This window comes from Eumetopias jubatus, unplaced genomic scaffold (assembly GCF_037043125.1).
Source record: "Eumetopias jubatus isolate StellerSeaLion01/CBP00866 unplaced genomic scaffold, mEumJub1_p1.0 scaffold_2, whole genome shotgun sequence".
NCBI lineage: Eukaryota > Metazoa > Chordata > Mammalia > Carnivora > Otariidae > Eumetopias > Eumetopias jubatus.
The window spans coordinates 116475479-116495992 of record NW_028274808.1 but is presented as its reverse complement, the minus strand read 5'-3'; the positions used below and the strand labels follow the sequence as shown (position 1 = coordinate 116495992).

General features: G+C 38.4%; 1 pseudogene; it reads left to right on the top strand.

The window, feature by feature from the left end:
- The first annotated feature begins 1651 nt into the window (after positions 1–1651).
- Positions 1652–19365, top strand: LOC114222667 (small ribosomal subunit protein uS10 pseudogene; annotated as a pseudogene).
- The last annotated feature ends 1149 nt before the right edge of the window (positions 19366–20514 follow it).

The following is a 20514-nucleotide window of genomic DNA, read 5'->3' as shown; positions in this document are numbered from 1 at the left end:
CAACACACAACCCAATTTAAAAATAGGTAAAGAACCTGAATAGATATTTCTCCAAAGAAAAGATATAAATGACCCATGAGTACATGAAAACATGCTCAACACCACTAATCATTACAGAAATGCAAATCAAACCACAACTAGATACCACTTCACACCTAGTGGGATAGTAGTACCAAGTGTTAGTGAGGATGTGAAGAAATTGGAACTCTTGAACATTGCTGGTAGGAATGAAAACTGGTGCTATCACTAAGGAAAACAGTATGGTGGTTCCTCAAAAAAAAAAAAAATTCAAACATTGAGAAGGTGGAAGGAGTCCAAATGTCCATTGACAGAGGACCAGTAATATACATTGAATATTTGTGCCCCCCCCGACTAAATTCACATGTTGAAATCTTAACCCAGAAGCAATGGTATCAGGTGAGACACTTTGAAAGTAATTAGATCATGAGGATAAAGCCCTCATGAATGAGATTAGTGTCTTTACAGGAAGAGACACGAGAGCTTGCTCCTGCTCTCTACTCACCACCATGTGGGGATACAAGGAGAAGACAGCCATCTGCACACCAGGAAGTGGACCCTCCCCAGACCCAGGATCTGCTGGCACCTTTATCTTTGACTCCCCACATTCAAAAAGTATGAGAGAAAGGTTTTTTTTTTAACCCCCCAGTCTATGGTAACTCGTCACAGCAGCCCAAAGTGACTAAGACAAATGGATAAAGAAAATGTGGGAGATAGACAGATGATAGACAGATAGGTAGAGAGATCAGTAAATCGTAATATTATTCAGCCACAAAAAGAAATGAAATTCTGACGCATGCTATAACATAAATAAACCTTAAGGGCATTGCACTAAGCGAAATAAGGCAGGCACAAAAGGACAAATACTGCATTATTTCACTTATTTGAGGGGCCCAGCATAGTCTGCTTCATAGAAACAGAAAACAGAGTAGTTGTTGCCAGAGTTGGGAGTAGGAGGGAATGCAGAGCTAATGTTAAATGGGTACAGAATTTCAGTTTTTAAAGTTGACAAATTCCTGGAGGTGGAAGGTAGAAATCTCTACAATGATGTGAAAGTACTTAATGCCACTAGATCATATACCTAAAAATGTTTAAAATAGTAAATTTCATCTTCTGCATATTTTATCACAAAAAAAGAATTAAAAATAAAACCTAAGTTGAAAAAGTGGTATCTCTACAAGCACAGACTTTAAGTCAGCCCCTTTGTGCCCCCTTCTAAACACATTACCTCCCAAAGCTCTTCCAATGTTTTTCATTTAGTTATACCTTCAACAAATATTTATTCACAGACCATGAGCCAAGCGCTGTTGTAGAGAGTGGAAATACTGTACTTAAAACAAATCTGTGTTCTTTGGGACACTTACATCATAGTAGTTGGGAATTCTAGAGTTCGCAGTACATGAAACCAGCCTCTCTCTGCCATGGAGCAGCCAGCTCTGCCCAAGCAAGAGTCGCATTTTCATGGTAAAGGCTCACGGGAAGAGCCCTCAATGCCAATTCAACGGAGCATCTACAACACACCAGCCTATATGGAAGAACCACAAAAAGGGCTGGAAATAAGGATAAATCTGACTTGGTCCCACCCCCTACATGCTTCCTTTTAACGTAACCACAGGCAGAGAGTATCATATTCATGGAGTATCAGGTATTTATGGATCAGGAGGATTCTGACAGCTTGTCAGGGTGCTTTCTAGCTGAGGCACAGAACCTTCCAAAGACTATGCTTTCATCTCCCAGGTAAGCTATGATATTACTTATAGGTTTGTAGCTTAAGAAGCTCCCAAACTAGAGGCTTAATAAGGATAATAATAATTACTATCACTTAGAGAATTTTACTATGGGCCAAATTTTGATCCAAGTACCTTACATGGATTAACTCTCCCAATCCTTGCTAACCACTGTTTAAGGGAAGTAATGTTATTATCTGCATTTTAGAGTTGACAAAACTGAGATACAGAATTGAAGTAGTTTTCTCAACGTCGTAGAGCTACTTATTAAGTGGCTCTGGAGCCTGGCAGCAAGTAAGGCAGAAGTGAGAAATTCTGTTTTATCTGGGCAGTAGACCTTTGGCTAACCAATCAGAACAGTCAGAGGCCCAGTAGGTTAGCCTTTGGACCAGCTGTCCAATTTTTAATAGAATTCCCAGGTGACCACATATATATTAACCTCATCTAGGACTGTCAGTGGAGTCCTGTGGATTGTGTCTGGGCTCCATGAATGAACTGGCTAAGACGCACTGCCCATTATTTTTGTTCCCTTGCAAAGAAGTCTGGGTGGTCAGTGGGAAAAGGTGAGTGAGAGGGACAAAAATGGCCTCAGATCCAATGACACAGCTTAAGATGGTGAGTACGCATCACCTACACGTTACAAGTCTGCCCCCCACCCCCCTCTCCCCTTGCAGCTGGGTCTTGCACCTGAGTCTCTGAAAAGAGTCAGTGGAAAACATTATACGGTGGTATTACAATACTGGGATCCTGCCCTATTCAGCACTTCCAGCTCTAAATGACAAAAGCAAAATAGCGTAGGTGTGGGTGGGCATGTATCTGGTTCCAAGGACACGCCAGCAGCTGATGTCACAGCACCCCACCTACCCCTTGATATATTAAACAGTGGTGAGTCACTCACTCTCATGATAACCATTCATAACCAGAATGTTTGAAGAGGGAAAACCCCCAAGCCTGCGCAGATTGACAACGGAAGGACAGAACAACGCCCAGAAGCCACTGACTGAATCTAACCATGAGATCTTTCAGAGAAGAGAGGGCTGTTCATCTTTTCTGAGTCACTATTAATGTGAGCCATCCAGAAACAGAAAGAATGACTCAAGAGAGCACTACCTGTTCTGGAAATGGGGTCAAAGAGTGGAAGGTGGAACAAGGGCTGAGGGTGAGTTTGAAGGAGGGGACATGAGAAGCACATTTCCTCAAAGTTAGTGCTCTTCTCAAATGTTTAATGATGACACCAGTACTTTCAAAAGGTCGGAGACTCAAAAGTGGCAGATTGCCATCTACCTCAGAGTTTCAGAGAGACAGCCCAGAAAGGAAAGAACTTGCCGTCATAATCCAGTGTGTACAGCATCTACATCTGACCAGAGAGAGGAAAATAAACTGGGCAAAGAAAAACCCTCCCCCTATTTTCTCTCCCATCTCACAGACACGGACTCTGTACCAATGTGGCTACCAGGATTATTGAGAGAACTGAGGAGGGAAGAATAGCAAGCATCCTTTCCCCACTAGAAAGCCAGGAAATTAAACACTTCCTGTGGGGGAAAAAGAGCTATTCCTAATTCCTCCTTCTCTCTCTTATACTTGCTATCCTCTCAGCAAAATCGCATACTTGTTACTCTGTTAGAAAATGGTTCTAAGTCTAACGTGGCTGGAAAAAGTTGGAGATACCACCTCTTTGGGCACTAATTAGACCCCTGGAAGAGGTATCACTTACAGTCTTCTTGAGATCCAGGAGAGAGACTAGTCTGCTGCACGAGGACAAGAACCTTGTCTCCAAAGAAAGACCATAGCTTTTAAGTCAAACAGACATGGATTCAAAGGCTGATTTTGCCATGTCTTTACCTTGAACAGGTTATTTAATTTTTCTGAGCCATACTGTCCTCGGTCCAAAAAATAAGAATAATGATGGCTATCTTGTGGATTGGTTAACAGAATTAAACAAGATGATGTGAAGTTCACTAGATATTAAAGTAGTTCTTATTTTAGAAGTTTCTTTTCCCAAGCCAAACAAAGCCTCCTTCATATTCTTTCCCTGGCTCTCCATTCCACCCAAAGAAAAATCAGAACCAAATAAAAAGCTTAGTCTAGACTAAACACATTCACATTTTGTGTGTGGGTGTGTGTTTGTTGTTTGTTTATATTTTCTCCACTAGGAAAAAATAAAAAGTAATAAAGGGAAAAAGAGACATGTGGGTGTGAACACACATCTGTTCCATTGTGTGGGTTCAATCCTCCTGGGATGTTCTGCATCAGGCACTGATGGTGCCACAAGTTCTCTTCTCAGTAAGGGACCTAGACAGACTTGACCAAGGAAGGGGCAGTCATTTACAGTTTAGAGTAGCCCCTTCTCACTTTAACTGGGCTTTTCCCCAGATGGCCCTGGGCATGTCTATGCTCACCACCAAGGGGAGGGAAATCACACTCCTGGTTCTCTGAAAAAGGTAGAATGGAGTCAAGGGGCTGGAAGGTACAAAGCCATATAAACCCAACAATCTGTTTCATTTTCTGATAAGTTGATTACATCCAGGGCCAGCTCCACGGGCATGCAACCAGGGCCCCATGAGCCAAAGTTCCCATATTTAGGATTTAATGCTCTTGCTGTTACTTTCTTGAAATTCTTTACAAATTTCTTCTTTTTCTTTTTGTAAATGAAGCCTGGTGGGACAACGGGAAATGTGCTGGAAACTTGGAGCCTGGCTCATGCCTCCTCCCAAGGATGGTTCTGGTGTTATAAAGTGTGTAGCACAACCAACCCAAGTACATTTCAGCTCCATAGGTTTCTTAATTCAGTATAAAAACATTTATTACCTCATGTCTGTGCTTCACCAAAATCTGTATTATCACAAAATAATTTCTTATTCAAAGTTGAACTTCTCTTTAAACTAAATTTGCAATGACAGTCACAGCGACAATCAAAGAAACTTCCAAAAGGCTTACTTTGGTTCCATGTATGATATTTTTTAGGAAAAGGACCAGTATCGGAAATAATGGATTTTCTAACTGAAGCATCTGATAATATTGATACATAACCAGCATCAATGATTGAGAATTTCTCCTCTTCTAATGGAGCCAATGGTTGTCCTTCACCATTCACAGATGCACTAGAAGACTTGGAATTGGATATGAACAGAGCAGTCATTTGATCTGTTGAGAAGTCATGTTCATACACTGATAAGAAAACATACTTTCTACAACTGTACATAGTAAATTGTAGTCACACATAGCTTTCTTATAAGTACTAAATTCTGTAAGATTGGCTTTCAGTGATTTCTGTCTTCTGCTTTTCATATGGTAAGTGATGCTATTTTGTTTAATCATTTTGTTGGTCAATCAACATCAAATTTCTCAAGAAACTATAACTCAGCACCTAATTTTTCACTGAATATGTGCTTTTGATTTTTTTGAACTCATAGCTGGTGAATGCTTTTATTGCTATATAAAAGGCTATCAAATAATAAAACCAAGCAAATAGTTGTGGATGTATAACATACAATAAATAACAAAACTACTGTAGTGGACCTTCTCTCTTTATGTGCTACAACAAGACCACCCAATTTGTTTTCTGCTCATTGTTTCATGTACATTTAACCTTTACTGTCCCTCAAATTCTGCTGAGCATTATAGTTTCCTGCATCTCACAACCTGGCACAACTGGCTGGTACAGAGGTAGGAAAGCAGTTTTATATACTACTCCCACCACTAGTCAAGACCTAAAGGACTTAGAATCTAGTTATCCATTGGCTTTTTTATCATGACTGCTTTGCATGCTGTCCTTGAAAGAGAGGTGCCTTTTAGACTTAACCACATGTTAAGGTGAGAATTCTGTTCACTGACATACATTTCAAATACTAGAAGAAGAGCCCATGGCAGAAGCTAGAGGTATAAAGAGAAGTTCCTAATTTGTTTTAAAAAAATGAAAAATCTAAGACAAACGCTAAAATGGGCAGGACACTACAACAGGCAGACCATTCTGTTTGGTTATCCAGCTTACAATCTTTTTCCACTAAAGCCAGAGTGATGTTCCTGAAATGCAAATTTGACCTTGTATCTCCCCTTATATCCTTCTCTTCAATGGCTCCTTATAGGATAATTTCAAACCCCTTGTGATAGCCCACAATGTGCTTCAGGATATGCATCTCCCATATCGCCCTCATCACTCACCATCCTCATCTCACATAGAGTCCACCTGCTTAAAATAAGGAGAAAGGAAGAGGGATAAGGAACATTAACTCCATTTATTAGTTCAATAAAGGACCCTGCCATGGTTTCCTTGCAGGAACTAAGATCTTGCACCTGTGCACCTCTCGGACTCTTCCCCTTCCTTCAGGTAACAGCCTAAATGTCACTTCCACAGGGAAGACGTCTCCTTCAGAACCCTGAGTCTGGGTAAGGAGTTCTTCCTGTCTGCTCTCATCGTGCACTGAGCTCCCCCCTCATAACACTTTCCGCATCCTGTTGGAACCACCCATTTTCTTCTCCGATTCCCCTATTGAACTACAATGGCCAAGGAGATAGAATGGGAAACAAGACATGTGCCTATCTCTAACATCAGATATAATACACATAGTCAGCCCTTAAAAATATTTAAATACATAAACACAATAAAAGACAGTATATAATCAGTGCCAAATTAGCAGTACAGAGTAACAATAAATGCCTAGGTTACAAAGGAGTAAGAGTGATCTTCAGATACGTTAGACATCACTAAAGATATATTTGCTCTATGTCCCAAAGAACTCCAAGAGGAAGAGTCAAAGTCAGGATTAGAGTTAAGGTTAGGGTTAGATTAACAACAGGATGGGGCTTAGGAAATATATAATGTTTGGAGCCATTTTTCTGCAGGGTGTACATAAGAATTTGGGACAGAATTAAAAAGACCAAGGAGGACCACATTATAAAGGTCTTCAGTTCTAGTCTAGGGCATATTTACTTTATCCTGTAGGCATCAGGAAGTCATTAAAAGTTGTTAGCCAGAGTATATGATAATACAGATAAGCAAATTAGTTTTGCTAAAGAACAAACTTTTGGAATCCTGAAACTCAACATTTCCAACTTCCTTGATTTAGACTCAAAACTGGACCTGCCTTCCAAAACCACAATCATAAACCCACAGAATAAAAATAAAACAGACAACAAATTTCTCGGGCTATCCCAGAGATTCCTTCAGAATAAACCATACCATCTAGGTCTCAAAAAATAAAATGTGCCCAGTATTAGCATTTCAGTAATTGGGAAAGAAATTACAATCCTTCCAGTAATGAAGTTTAATCCACCTCATTTTGTCAGTGTCATTCAAGCTTTTTTCAAATATGAGTTTGAAAACTCTTGTTGTAACTCTTGTTAGGGGCACCTGGGTGGTTCAGTTGGTTAAGTGTCTAACTCTTGATTTCAGCTCAGGTCATGATCTCAGGGTCATGGGATCAAACCCTGCTTTAGACTTCCCAGTCAGCGGGGGTCTGCTTCTCTCTCTATCTCTCTCCCCCTCTCCCCCTGGCCCTTCACTATGCGTGCTCACTCTCCCTAAATAAACTAAGTCTTAAAAAAATAAGTCTTATTATATAACTTGTTATATAAGTGTACACAAGATATTCTCATCTCTTTGCTCCTTACTCTTAAGGTTACCTTGCTCTGTCAGAAATACCTCTTGCAAGTTGAATGGAAGCCAGTTTAGAAATATAGTCAGTCTCAGTCTCCCCGTCTCCCTCCCTGCCTCCCTCTCTCTTCACCCCCCAGCACACACCCCCAGAACCAACTGTGACTCAGAAAAGAATTATTGACTTAGTACAAACCTGTCACCAGCCATGTTATTAAATATAGTGTTCTCGTAATGACTGCCCCACTTGCTGTGCCTTTGTCCCACCTCCCACTGACCTAGCTGCCTTTCATTTTGAATTGAAGTACCCATTAAAGGATCCCAGAATGGCTCTTTCTCCATTCATACAGGCAACATTTTATCATATACTACCTGGTTGGTTGCCCATACATAACTATCTTTCCAGCCATAGCACAAAGGCACATGTGGCACATCTGTCCTTGCTAAGTACCGATGCACATGACAATTTGGGTGGAGTTCACTTCGTCAATTCAAATGCCAAAGGGGATAAAAATGGTAAATTTCACAGTTCAGCAGTAAAATAATAGTAACCTGTCATTTAACTGACATGGCCAACAATTCTGTCTTGAAAATATACATCTGGCAATTTTCTCTTACTCCCCAGAACTTTCACCTTCCAGAGACACAACCAATAATTTTGCTCATCCAGACATAGCTGACAGTGTTTTCTTCCAGTTTAGACTGACAATTTGTTCTTTAGAAAACAAAACTGACAGAACTGTACCCATCAGTCACCACCAAAACTCAACACAGCTAAGATAATGTAGCTTAAATATTTTCCTACTTTTAAGATAGCAAAAAATAACATTTGGGGGGAAAGGCTGCTATCTTTCAATAAAAGAAAAATTAGTCTAGAAAGTTTTGCTTTTGACAACAGAGACAAATAATTCCTCATAGCTGACTTGTGCATACTACCTGTTTTTATCAGCTGTTCTCTATTCCCACTGTTAGGAACTTGGATGGTGGTTTATTTTGATGCAAAAGGAATGATTCCCACACAGAATCACTAAGAAAGCCTAACCTATTTCCTTTGAGTAGGATAAAAATATTCAGCACTTAGTCATTGAGGATATCTCTTCCATCATGAAAATTCAAAAGATTAGCTACAACTGGAAAAATTTAATAAAAATCCAATCATAAGCACTATTAGATTTGCCTATCAAATTCCCAAAGGAACAGACCTACCAGTCCACTATAGTTTAGGAGTTTGAACCTCTGAGCAGCCCATCTTTGACTCTGAGTCTTCTACCATCCCCACCCAAGCCCAGCTCCTTGACATTATTGCCTATTGTTCTCTTCTTGCTAGGTTTCATTCCAGACTAAGGGAGATTATTGGGAAACAAGAGAAAAACTAAATCTTTTCTTGACAGATAAAATAACATGGTTCCCTTTTATCAGATACTCATGGTACTCCTACTTCATTCTCTATACATGGAGCCAAAAAATTTTTCAAAATAAGTCAATATATGGTAGGTAAGACATGTCAGAAACTGCCCAAACAGCTCTGATATTTTTTTTTTTTGGCAGATGGCTTCAATTCTAACAGCCATAATTCCTATGTCCTATATTCTCTTTAAGTAACTTATTTGATCCAAAGCCCTTTATTAACCATTTTCAATTATAGCATGCACAAGGAAGGCAGATGACCTTAAGAATATAGCCTTCATAAGAGGGCTTCTGACAAACTCCTCCTTTATACTCCTCCATCCTCTCTGGCTCACTCTTCTACCCATGTCTTCTTGCTCTCCTCCTTACTAGGGGAAAGTTTTATTTTCAATAAAGTCTGCTTATCATCAACACAGGAAATTAAGGGTTTCTAGCCCTTGTTTTCTTTCTCAGAGCATCTTCAGACAAGGACAGCTGCTCAGCATCTGTGGGAAATGGTTTTATTAAAGGGATGGGGGAGTATTGATTTGATCTAGTGGACAGGGGAAGTCAAAATTACAGAGTCATATTAGTTCTCTTGCTGCCCCAGACTGGAAAATAATCATTAGGCTCCTCACTCAGAGGCCACATGAAGGCAATGAAAGAAACCACAATTACTTCCCCGAAGATCCCCTTGCCAGGGCTGTAACTGGGCACCATGGTACTCAGTTTTAGCCACAACAATGAATAACCAGCCTCTGCCATTGCATGCACAGAATGCATCCTGGACCTAAAGTTCTAGGTGACTTTTGAGTTGATTTCTCATAGTGTAATCAATAAAATTCTTCATTGTGACCCACCAAATCCTGCAGACATTACTAGGAGATATGAATGATGTTTTGCCTTAGGCTCTCAGATCTTTACAAAAGAGCAAATGGAATTCTATGATTTCACCACTAATCAAAATCTATGGACAAGAAAAAGAAAAAAACTCCACCCTACCCCCAATCTTCCCACTATAGCCCAATTTTATTTAATCTCTCAAATTGACTTTTATTTTTGGAGGAGTGTTGGGCCACCACATCAAATATATATTTCTTTAAAAACCTTCCCTGATTTTGTTTTAAATTTAGGCCATGCAAAAGAATCAAGAACATAGAGAAAATTGTAGTCCATTGTAACTATTGCCATTTACAGCCTAAGGAGACAAAGCCTCACATTTCCCATGATTTTAACTTTTTCTCACCTTTCCTGATGAGATCCCAAATCTTAATTCTAAACTTCCCGAGTGCTCATTAAGAAAACCTGAATCCCAGACCAAAACACCCCTGAGAAATGCTTAATGAGTTGAAGAACAAATAAATCACACTTTTCAAAACCATGAGCCTGAAAAAAATAATTTAGATCACAGGACCAAACACATGGACTTTCACTAAAAACAGGAAACCATATTCCCTTGCTGAAGAAAGGGGCTTTCATCCTTCCTTCCTTCCTCTTTAGCCATAGCTGATTTGACCAACAGTGGACACTTTTCAAAAGGAAACCAAGATGTAAGCTGAGCACAATGAACCAGATTCTCTCTCAAGAATTTGAGCTAGGAGCAGACATATCTTGCCCAACCCATTTGCCCCAGGGGGTGCCTCTTCAAAGCAGTTTCCATCCTGTCATACCCAGCAGGAAGCGTCAGCTAGGACCAGCACTCCCACCACAAAGCTGGCACACAGAGGGCTAGGCTAGCCCAACCACCAGCATTCCTGTAGTAGTCATGGCCCAGCCACAACAGGAGAGTTCATACAACCCACACAGGAGACACCTATGGAGTGCCTAGTTCTGGCGATGGGGGTTGGGGGGGGAGAATGGGCTTTTCTACATAAGGCGATTCCTTCTACATAGGGCCACTACTACAAGACTGGGAGATATAGCTGATCTACTTAATACATAGAAAAAAACAGAGAATCTGGCAAATGAGAAGACAGAGGAATATGTTCTAAACCTAAGACAAAATATAAGAAAAAAATGAAACGAAATGGAGATAAGCAATCTACCTATTCAGAACTCAAAGTAATTGTCACAAAGATGCCCACCAAACTTGGCAGAAGAATGGATAAACACAGTGAAATTTCACCAAACAGATAGAAAATATTTTAAAAAAACACTTAGAGTGGAAGAATTCAATAACTGAAATAAAAAATACATTAGAGGGAATCAATAGAAGATTAGATGATGCAAAAGAACAGATCAATCTGAAGGGGTAGTGGAAATCACCTAAGCTGAATAGCAAAAAGAAAAAAATTTTTAAAAAATGAGAATTGTTTAAGGGACCTCTGGGACAACATCAAGCATACCAGTATTCATATCATAAGGAGGAGAGAGAGAAAGTGGAAAAAAACTTATTTGAAGAAATAATAGCTATAAACTTCCCTAACCTGGGAAAGGAAATAGAAATCAGGTCCAACTCCATAGAGAACCCCAAATAAGATGAACTGAAAGAAGTCCACACCAAGACATGTAATAATTAAAGTGCCAAAATTTAAAGATAATGAGAGAATCTTAAAAGCAGCAAGAAAAAAGCAACTAGTTATATATAAGGGTTTACCCATAAGGCTATGAGCTGTTTTTTCAGCAAAAGCTCTACAGGCCAAAAGGGAGTGGCACAATATAGTCAAAGTGCTGAAAGGAAACAAGAATACTCTACCCAGCAAGGGTATCATTCAGAATTGAAGAAGAGATAAAGTTCTGTAGCACTACAGGCCTACCTCGAAAAATAAGAAAAATCAAATAAACAATCTAACCTTATACCTAAAGGAACTAAAAAATGAATAAACAAAGCCCAAAATTAGTAAAGAAGGAAATAATAAAAATCAGTGTGGATATAAAAACTAAAAAAAAAAAAGAAGAAGACATTAATAAAACCAAAAGCTGGTTCTTTGAAAAGATAAACAAAATTGATGGACCTTTAGCTAGACTCATCAAGAAGAGAGATAAATCAAATAAAAAAAAATTAAAAAATGAAACAGAAGTCACAACTGGCACCACAGAAATATAAAGGATTATAAAACATTACTATACACAATTATACACCAACAAATGGTATAATCTAGAAGAAATGGCTAATTTCCTAGAAACATATAATCTTCCAAGACTAAATCAGGAAGAAATAGGAACTCTGAATAGACCGATTACAGGTCATGAAAGTGAATCTATAATCAAAAAATTTCCAACAAACAAAAGTCCAGGACAAGATGGTGTCACTGAATTCTACCACACATTTAAAAAAGGATTAATACCTATCCTTTCAAACTATTTTAAAAAACTGAAGAGGAAGAAATGGTTCCAAATTCATTCTAGGAAGCCAGCATTATCCTGAACCAAAGTTAGCAAAGACACTACAAAAATAAAATTAGTCTAAGATGAACACGGATATAAAAATCCTCAACAAAATATTAACAACCAAATTAAAAAACACATTAAAAGGATCATACACATGGCCAAGTGGGATTTATTCAGGATGCAAGAATCGTTCAACATTTACTAATAAATAATTTGATATACCCAGAATTAACAAAATCAAGGATAAAAATTATATGATCATCTCAACAGATGCAGAAAAAACATTGGACAAAAACAACATCCATATTGTGCAAACTTTCAACAAAGTAGGTACAGGGTGAACAAGAGTATGAAGTGAACATACCTTAATATAATAAAGGCCATATATGACAAACCCACAGCTAATATCATATTTAATGGCAAAAGACTTTCGACTTTTCCTCTAAGATCAGGAACAAGACAAGGATGCCACTCTTGCCACTTTCATTCAACATAGTACTGAAAGTCCTAGCCACAGCAATCAGACAAGAAAAATGAATAAAAGGCATCCAAACTGGTAAGAAAGAAGTAAAACTGTCACTGTTTGCAGATGACATGATGCTTTATATAGAAAACCCTAAAGACTCCACCAAAAAAACTATTAAAACTATTAAATGAATTCAGTGATATTGTAGAATACAAAATATAGAAACCAATTGCATTTCTACATACTAATAATGAACTATCTGAAAAAGAAATTAACAGTCCTATTTACAACTGCATTAAAAAAAAAAATCCGGAAATACATTTAACCAAGGACGTGAAAGAGCTATACTCTAAAAACTATAAGAAACTGATGAAAGAAATTGAGGGTAACACAAATAAATGAAAGATATATTGTGCTCATGAATTGGAAGAAATAACATGGTTAAAATTGGCCATACTAGGTGCACCTGGGTGGCTCAGTTGGTTAAGCAACTGCTTTCGGCTCAGGTCATGATCCCAGAGTCCTGGGATCAAGCCCCACATCGGGCTTCCTGCTCTGTGGGAAGCCTGCTTCTCCCTCTCCCACTCCCCGTTTGTGTTCCCTCTCTCACTGTCTCTGTCAATTAAATAAATAAAATCTTTTTTAAGAAATGGCCATACTACCTAAAGCGATATACAGATTCAGTGCAATCCTTATCAAAATATCAATGGCATTTTTCACAGAACTACAACATATAATCCTAAAATTTGTATAGAACCACAAAAGACCCCAAATAGCCAATAGCCTTGGGAAAGAACAAAGCTGAAGGTATCATGCTCCCAGATTTCAAACTATACTACTGATCTATAGTATTCAAAACAGTATGGCACTGGGATGAAAACAGACATACAGATTAAAATAGCAGAATACAGAGCCCAAAAACAAACCTATGTTTATATGGTCAGTTAATCTACAAGGAGGCAATTAATCAAGAGGAGGCAAGAATTTATAATGGGGAAAAGACATTTTCTTCAATAAATAATGTCAGGAAAACTGGACAAGCTGCAAAAGAATGAAAATGGACCACTTTCTTGCACTATACACAAAAAAGAAACTCAAAATGGGTAAAAGACCTAAATGTTAAGACCTGAAACCACAGGACTTCTAGAAGAAAACATAGGCAGTATTTTTTTGGATATCAGTCCTAGCAATATTTTTATGGATCGGTCTCCTCAGGCAAGGGGAATAAAAGCAAAACCAAACAACTGGGACTACATCAAATTAAAAAGTTTTTACACAGTGAAGATAACCATCAACAAAATGAAAAAGCAAGGGGTGGGGTGGGAGGATGGATCAGTCCGGCGATGGGTATTAAAGAGGGCACGTACTGAATGGAGCACTGGGTGTTATATGCAAACAATGAATCATGGAACACTACATCAAAAACTAATGATGTAATGTATGGTGATTAACATAATAAAAAAATTTAAAAAATAAAAGTATTCATATGATTTCTAAAAAATGAAAAAACAACCTACTAAACGGGAAAAAATATTTGCAAATGATACATCCAATAAGGAGTTAGTATCCAAAATATATAAAGAAATATACAACTCAATACTAAAATCAAAAACAAAATAAAAAAACAAAAAACAAACAATAATCCAATTTTAAAAAATGGGTGGAGGACCTGAATAGACATTTTTTTCAAAAGAAGATATATAGATGGTATAACAGATACATGAAAAGATGCTCAAAATCACTAATCATCAGGGAAATGCAAATCAAACCCTCACAATAAGGTTTTGCAATATCACAATGAGATACCGACTCACAATCAGAATGGCTAGAATCAAAAAGACAAGAAATAACAAGTGTTGGTGAGGATGTGAGAAGAGGGAACCCTCATGCATTGTTGATGGGAATATAAGCTGGTGCAGTCACTATGGAAAACAGTATAGATGTTCTTCAAAGAAATTAAAAATAGAAATACCATAGAATTCAGAAATTCCACAACTGGGTATTTATCCAAGGAAAACAAAAACACTAGTTTGAAAAGATATATGCTCCCCTATGTTCATTGCAGAACTATCTATAAGCCAAAATACAGAAGCAACTTAAGTGTCCATCAATAGATAAATGGTTAAAGAAATGTAGTATGTACACGATGAAATATTACACAGCCATTAAAAAGGAATGAAATCTTGTCATTTGTGACAACATGGATGGACCCAGAGGTATTATACTAAGTGAAAAGAGTCAGACAGAAAGACAAATACCATATGATTTCACTTGTATGTGGGATCTAAAAAAAATGAACAAAACAAAACAGAGACAGACTCAAATACAAAAAACAAACTGGTGGTAGGAGGGTAGGGGGATGCATGAAATAGGTGAAGGGGATTAAGAGGTACAAACTTCTAGTTGTAAAATAAGTCACAGGGATGCAAAGTACAGCAGAGGGAATATAGTAAATATTATAATAACTTTATATGCTGACAGATGGTAACTAGACATTGTGGTGAGCATTTCATAATGTAAATAAATGTCAAGTCACTCTGTTGTACACCTGCAGCTAATATAATATTGTAGGCCAACTATACCTCAATAAAAGATAAATTTGAGCTATGAAACAGAAGTAATGCAGGAATAATATGATCATAGATATAAGAATTATAAGAATGATCATGTGGAATTGGGCCAGGGAAACCACATTGGGCCAGGTGTCGATAAAAACCATTTAAGTTTGCAAAGAGACATTCAGAAGCAGGAATAAAAAGAATATGCAGACTGAAATGACAGAGGAAGAACCTCACTTGTTAAATTCCCAGTTCTAGTTCCTGCATGGCCTTGCTTTGCTTGGTTTTCTATTCCTAAATGTTTATGTTCTATTCTAAGTAGGTGTTTAGTCTTATAAACAGTAAACTTTAAAAGAATAGGGTTCTAACTGGCCCAGTTTACCAATTCACATGCAAGGTCAAATTGTGTGCTGATTGAGAATGAAAATACTGTACAACAGAGAGGTCAAGGAGAAGCATTCCTGAGCATCATGGGTGCTTCCCTTTTTATTGTACTTGGGAACAAACCAAGTCTTCAGCAGTATTTCCATCCTCTCCCTATCACCACTTCCAAGTAGTCTGGTGTTGTGTAGCTTCTGGACAATAGAAATCATGTATCTGTGTCTGTATCTAAGGTTCTTTGGTTAACACTGTCACATTTAATTTTACTATTTGGAACTATTTGGTCTACTCCAGTGATACCAAGAAATCTTTTAAGAGAAGAGTTTCTTTTCCTTTTTTAAACGTTCAGTTTGGGGTGCCTAGGTGGTTCGGTCAGTTGAATGTCTGCCTTTGGCTCAGGTCATGATCCCAGGGTCCTGGGATTGAGTCCTGCTTCGGGCTCCCTGCTCAGTGGGGAGTCTTCTCCCCCTCTCTCTGCCAATCCCCCTGCTTGTGCTCACTCTCTGTCTCCCAAATAATTAAAACCTTAAGAAAAAAAACATTATTCAGTTTATTTTCTCAACTCTGTGAGAATCCCACAAAGATGGCCCGATTTTTCAAAAATTTACCAACTCCTACTCTGATAGCCCACACAAAAAAAGTGACATCAGAGGAAATTTTGGGTACCATCAGACAGTCTGAATAAATGATATGAAACATTAACAAGCTTCAGGAAGCACTGGTTTTACATTTCTCTCTTCTTTTCCCACCTACTAATGCATACACCTAAGCTCATTCCCTTTTCAACACACCTCACTTTGCTGGTGAACCACTCCTACTTGATGAACCCAGTGCTGCCTTGTGGCTTGGCATATCCTCTCTCACTTTTTCTCATGAGACCCAGCTTGTTTTACTCTTTTTTCCCTGTGTACTTCTTACATTTTCCCCTTGGTGTTTCCCCAACACATCTCACCTATATCCTCACTTAGTCAAAATCCCCCATAATACAAGTTGTCTAGGAAAAAGAACCAGACCAAGAAACTGAAGACACAGCTACCAGTCCCAGCTCTGCCATCAACAAGTTCTGCAATCTATTCCCTAGTTTTCTAATCTGTATGAAGATAGAGTTCAAACAGGTGACCACCAAGCACCTTCCTAGTTGTAACATTCTATAACTTTATATTTTTTCAAATGAAAAAGATTTTAAAAGGTATTTTTCTCATTACTATGTCTTTGGATCCCCAGTACTTAGCATAGTATCGAATACTTGGAGGTTACCTAAAAAATACTTGTTTGTTGAATGAGAGTATCACCCTGGCCGCTGATTTGTGGCATAAGCGTCCGCAACATTACATTTTCAGGTCATCATTGTGGTGGAATAGAAAAATGAAATATAATGAAATAGGAAAGTGTATTTTCCATAATTCCAGGTATCAGAGGCAGGCAGAATAAACTTGAAGAGAATGTTCCCCATTAAAGAAGGAGTAAAACTGATAGGAATCTGCAGCGGTCTGCAGATCATGAGAAAGGTCTTTTGTCAGAGGCATGGGCATTTAGAAGGAGGCAGAGCCTGACAAGTGAGGCAAGGAAACTGATCAAAGATTGTGTGATGTGATCTCTCCTAACAGCCCTTCAAGTTTTCAATAATGCTACTTAATTCACAAAATCATAACTGATTCGATTTTTTCATGGAAAATGAAACGATGGTCTGCATATTGGCTGATATAGGCTAGATTATAATGGAAAAATATGCTAAGATGGACGATAAATAGGAGTGACCATTAGAAATAAACATGGGAAGGGGTACCTGGGTGGCACAGTCAGTTGAGAGTCCTACTCTTGATTTTGGCTCAGGTTGTGATCTCAGGGTCATGAGATGAAGCCCAGCATTGGGTTCCACACTCAGCATGGAGTCTGTTTGAGACTCTTTCTCCCTCTCCTTCTGCCCCTCCCACCCACCCTGCACACACTCTTTCTCTGAAATAACTCTTAGGAAGGAAGGAAAGAAAGAAAAGAAAGAAAAAGAAAAAGAAAGAAGTACAGGAAGTCACAGAAATCTTGTGCGGAATTCTGTATACATAATAACTGAGATATTGAAGGTTTGAACCAAATTTACCTAAGTCTTCAGGTACCAGAAGCCCCAACTAATATCTGGGTTACACATTAATTTCATTTTCAATAATGGGCACAAATGCATCCCTTGTCTGCTATTTTTAAAATTTGTAATTATAAGGAGCTAATATATCAAAATTATATACAAAAGGCAGGATGTTATAATTAGACTAACACCAATTATAATGGAAATAGTTCCATTGAATAAGGCAGAATGCCTAATGACACAACTAATGAAAACAAGCCTCTTCTATATACTGACTAAAAAAGAAGTTGCCTTTATCAACAATAGCCAAACTATGGAAAGAGGCAAGGTGTCCATCAACGTGAACGGATAAAGATGCGGTGTGTGTACACACACACACACACACACACACACACACACACACACACACACACACACACTGGAATATTACTCAGCCATCAAAAGAGTGAAACCTTGTCATTTGCAACTACATGGTTGGAACTACAGGGTATTATGCTAAGCAAAATAAGTCAGTCAGAGAAAGAAATACCACATGATTTCATTCATATGTGGAATTTAAGAAAAAAACAGATGACCATAGGAGAAGGGAAGGAAAATAAAATAAGATAAAAACAGAGAGGCAAACCATAAGAGACTCTTAACTATGGAGAAGAAACTGAGGGTTGTTGGAGGGGAGGTGGCAGGGAGGATGGGCTAAAATGGGTGATAGGCACTAAGGAAGGCACTTGTGATGAGCACTAGGTGTTATAAGTAAGTGATGAATCACTAAATTCTACTCCTGAAACCAATACTACACTATAGGTTAACGATCTTGAATTTAAATAAAAACCTGGAAACAAAGAAGTTGCCTTAACTTTATAAAAAAAAAAAGGAAATACAGTCTCACTTAAAATTTTATTTATTTGAGAGAGAGAGAGAGAGAGAATGAGAGAGAGAGCATGAGATGGGGGAGGGTCTGAGGGAGAAGCAGACTCCCTGCTGAGCAGGGAGCCCAATGCAAGGCTCCATCCCAGGACCTTGGGGTCATGACCTGAGCCCAAGGCAATCGCTTAACCAACTGAGCCACCCAGGCGCCCCAAGACTGTATTTGCTTTTATGCCCACCCAAAAATACTAAAATTTAAAAAAATTAACTCTAGATATCTGCCTTTTAAATTTTTATCGTACCAATAACATCTGAACCAAACCTATCAATACGAGGAACCCATAAAGGAACCACTTAAATAGGTCAGCATTATTTTGAGGAGCAGAGAGATTGAAGCAAAAGATGTTCACCCATCTAATTACTGGGCAGTTTTTCAACCTGCTCAAGTTCACATTCAAAAGGAGATCTTTAAAAGCCATGGCTGAGGCAGGGCTTCCTGACTGACTTGTTCCTCGGTGAGAGCGAACAGCGGTGAGTCAGGAGCAGGAGCAGGATGTCCAAACCTCGGCCGCAGCTGCGACCACGTCTTCCTGAAAGAGCCTGGGAAGACACCCGTGGAACCGGAGGTGGCTATTCACCGAATTAGAATTACTCTCACCAGCCGCAACGTGAAATCTTTGGAAAAGGTATGTGCTGACTTGATCAGAGGCGCAAAGGAAAAGAATCTCAAAGTGAGAGGACTAGTTCGGATGCCTACCAAGACTCTTGAGAATCACTACAAGAAAAACTCCTTGTAGTGAAGATTCTAAGACTTGGGATCATTTTTAGATGAGGATCCACAGCGACTCATTGCTTTGCACAGTCCTTCTGAGATTGTTAAACAGATTACTTCCATCAGTATTGAGCCAAGAGTTGAGGTTGAAGTCACCATTGCAGATGCTTAAATCAACCTTTTTAATAAATTGATTATCAGTTGTTAAAAAAAAAAAAGAAGAAGAAGAAGGAGAAGGAGATCTAACATAATTCCATGTGGTATTAGCCCTGTCTCACACTTCTAACCACTCTTTTATCAGGACCACTTATCATAACATCTAAGATTGTCCATCTCAGGATGCACTTGGTATCAGTGAAATCATTAACTTGGAAGGGTAAAATCATATAAGTGGCTGGGAGATGACCAGTCAGAACTTTTTTTTAAATGAAGTTATGCTGAGGTTAGCTTTGTAACTTTTTTCCCCTGGAACATAAAAGATGACATGTTTACTGTAGAAAGTTAAGCAATATAGAAGAGAATCAGTAAAAAGGTTAAATGTCAACCCAAATCTACCAGAGATGACCACTGTGTCATTGGTGAACATCCTTTTAAACCTCTCTTCATGCAAAGACATCATTATAAAATTATATATAAATAAGTTCACAATTCATGTGAGCTACTTTATCCCTTTATTTGTCTGCTTAGGCAGTTAAAACAAAGTATCACAGACTGGGTGGCTTAAACAACAGAAATTTATTTTCTCACAGGTATGGAGGCTAGTAGAAGTCTAAGATCCAAGAGGAGAGCAAAGCCAGCTTCTAGTGAGATCCTTCTTTCTGGCTTGTAGACTACTAACTTCTCACTGTGCCCTCACATGGCTTTTCCTCTATGCATGCCAAGAGAGAGCTCTAGCATCTCTTCCTCTTCTTACAAGGATACTAGTCCTATCAGATTAGGGACCAACCCTAGTTACCTCACTTAGTTTTAAGTACCCCTATAAAGGCCCTATCTCCAAATGCAGTCACATTCGGTGTTAAGGCTTCAACATATGAATTTGGGGAAGACACAATTCAGTCCATAATATCCCCCATAAAAATTTTAAAGATATTTAAATTCACATCAATAAATATAGATCTGTATGATCATTTTAAGGGTTTCTTAATATTCCCTTATTGGATGCACTATTGTTTAAGCAATTACACATTTGTGTTGTTTCTTTTTATCTTGATACTGTAAAAAATGCTGCAATGAGAACACATGTATGTATATGTATGTTTACACTCTTTCCAACAATTTTCTTATGATAAGTTCCAGGTAAAAGCGTCCTTGTGGGAAATGAGGCTTGGGAAATCGGTACCAA